General features: G+C 39.3%; 1 non-coding gene across 1 annotated transcript; it reads left to right on the forward strand.

Annotated features, from left to right (window-relative positions):
* Nucleotides 1–1,468: 1,468 nt before the first annotated feature.
* Nucleotides 1,469–1,576, forward strand: LOC127743275 (small nucleolar RNA R71). The gene has a single exon (XR_008004669.1). It is a non-coding gene; the product is annotated as a small nucleolar RNA R71 (small nucleolar RNA).
* Nucleotides 1,577–2,838: the final 1,262 nt, after the last annotated feature.

Below are 2,838 nucleotides of genomic sequence, written 5' to 3' on the forward strand. Positions count from 1 at the left end.
TAGCTTGACAGAGGACTCTCATGGAGCCTCAGAAATGCTCAGAGCTATGTTGGAACCTCCCAACACCAAACTTAGAGTTTGAATATGGGGGTTCAACACCAAACTTAGAGTTTGGTTGTGGCTTCCCAACACCAAACTTAGAGTTTGAATATGGGGGTTCAACACCAAACTTAGAGTTTGGTTGTGGCCTCCCAACACCAAACTTAGAGTTTGACTGTGGGGGCTCTGTTTGGCTCTGTTTTGAGGGAAGCTCTTCATGCTTCCTCTCCATGATGACAGAGGGATATCCTTGGGCTTTAAACACCAAAGATTCTTCATTCACTTGAATGATCAACTCTCCTCTATCAACATCAATCACAGCCTTTGCTGTGGCTAGGAAAGGTCTGCCAAGGATGATGGATTCATCCATGCACTTCCCAGTCTCTAGGACTATGAAATCAGTAGGGATGTAATGATCTTCAACTTTAACCAGAACATCCTTTATAAGTCCATGGGCTTGTTTTCTTGAATTGTCTGCCATCTCTAATGAGATTTTTGCAGCTTGCACCTCAGAGATCCCTAACTTCTCCATTACAGAGAGAGGCATGAGGTTTACACTTGACCCTAAGTCACACAAGGCCTTCTTGAAGGTCATGGTGCCTATGGTACAAGGTATTGAAAACTTCCCCGGATCCTGTCTCTTTTGAGGCAGTTTTTGCCTAGACAAGTCATCCAGTTCTTTGGTGAGCAAAGGGGCTTCATCCTCCCAAGTCTCATTTCCAAATAACTTGTCATTTAGCTTCATGATAGCTACAAGGTATTTAGCAATTTGCTCTTCAGTGACATACTCATCCTCTTCAGAGGAGGAATACTCATCAGGGCTCATGAATGGCAGAAGTAGGTCCAATGGAATCTCTATGGTCTCGTTTTGAGCCTCAGATTCCCATGGTTCCTCATTGGGGAACTCATTGGAGGCCAGTGGACGTCCATTGAGGCCTTCCTCAGTGGTGTTCACTGCCTCTCCTTCCTCCCAAAATTCGGCCATGTTGATGGCCTTGCACTCTCCTTTTGGATTTTCTTTTGTATTGCTTGGGAGAGTACTAGGGGGGAGTTCAGTAATTTTCTTGCTCAGCTGACCCACTTGTCCCTCCAAGTTTCTAATGGAGGACCTTGTTTCAGTCATGAAACTTTGAGTGGTTTTGATTAGATCAGAGACCATGGTTGCTAAGTCAGAGTTATTCTGCTTAGAACTCTCTGTCTGTTGCTGAGAAGATGATGGAAAAGGCTTGCTATTGCTAAACCTGTTTCTCCCACCATTAGTGTTATTGAAACCTTGTTGAGGTCTCTGTTGATCCTTCCATGAAAGATTTGGATGATTCCTTGTAGGCATCTTCTTCAGATGAAGAGATCCTCCAGCAGAGCTATCCAAAGACATCTTGGACAGTTCAGAGAGACCATCATAAAAAATACCTATGATGCTCCATTCAGAAAGCATATCAGGTGGACACTTTCTGATTAATTGCTTGTATCTTTCCCAAGCTTCATAGAGGGATTCTCCTTCCTTCTGTCTGAAGGTTTGGACTTCCACTCTAAGCTTACTCAATTTTTGAGGTGGAAAGAACTTTGCCAAGAAGGCATTGACTAGCTTTTCCCAAGAGTTCAGGCTTTCTTTAGGCTGTGATTCCAACCATATCCTAGCTTTGTCTCTTACAGCAAAAGGGAATAGCATAAGTCAGTAGACCTCAGGGTCAACCCCATTAGTCTTAACAGTGTCACAGATTTGCAAGAATTCAGCTAAAAACTGATGAGGATCTTCCAATGGAAGTCCATGGAACTTGCAATTCTGTTGCATTAGAGAAACTAATTGAGGCTTAAGCTCAAAGTTGTTTGCTCCAATGGTAGGGATAGAGATGCTTCTCCCATAGAAGTCGGGAGTAGGTACAGTAAAGTCACCCAGCACCTTCCTTTCATTGTTGGCATTGTTGTTGTTTTCGGCTGCCATGAGTTCTTCTTCTTTGAAGAATTCGGTCAGGTCCTCTAAAGAGAGTTGTGCTTTGGCTTCTCTGAGCTTTCTTTTCAAGGTCCTTTCAGGTTCAGGATCAGCCTCAACAAGAATGCCTTTGTCTTTGCTCCTGCTCATAAGAAAGAGAAGAGAACAAGAAAATGTGGAATCCTCTATGTCACAGTATAGAGATTCCTTAAGGTGTCAGAGGAAAAGAAAAATGGAAGGCAAAAGTGGAAAATTTGAACTTATCAAAGAAGATGGAGTTCGAATTTTGCATTAAGGAATAGTGTTAGTCCATAAATAGAAGGATGTGAGAAGGAGGGAAGAAATTTTCGAAAATTAAGTAAAAGATTTTGAAAACATTTTTGAAAACACTACTTGATTTTCGAAAATGAAAGTGGAAAAGAAATCAAGTGATTTTTGAAAAAGATTTTGAAATCAGAAATCAAAAAGATTTGATTGAAAAATATTCTGAAAAAGATGTGGTTAAAAAAAAAATTTGTGATTGAGAAGATATGATTTGAAAAACATTGGATATGATTGGTTTTAAAAAAAATGTGATTGAGAAGATATGATTTGAAAAACATTTTAAAAAGATTTGATTTTTGAAAATTAAAAACTTGACTAACAAGAAAAGATATGATTCAAACATTAAACCTTTCTCAACAGAAAAGGCAACATACTTGAAATGTTGAATCAAATCATTAATTGATAGCAAGTATCTTTGAAAATGGAAAGAAATTGATTTTGAAAACACATGATTGAAAAGATATGATTTAAAAAAGATTTGATTTTGAAAAACTTTGAAAACCTGAAAAAAAATTGCATTGAAAAACAGAATCTTCCCTCTTGTG

The sequence above is a fragment of the Arachis duranensis genome, chromosome 10 (assembly GCF_000817695.3).
Source record: "Arachis duranensis cultivar V14167 chromosome 10, aradu.V14167.gnm2.J7QH, whole genome shotgun sequence".
Classification (NCBI taxonomy): domain Eukaryota; kingdom Viridiplantae; phylum Streptophyta; class Magnoliopsida; order Fabales; family Fabaceae; genus Arachis; species Arachis duranensis.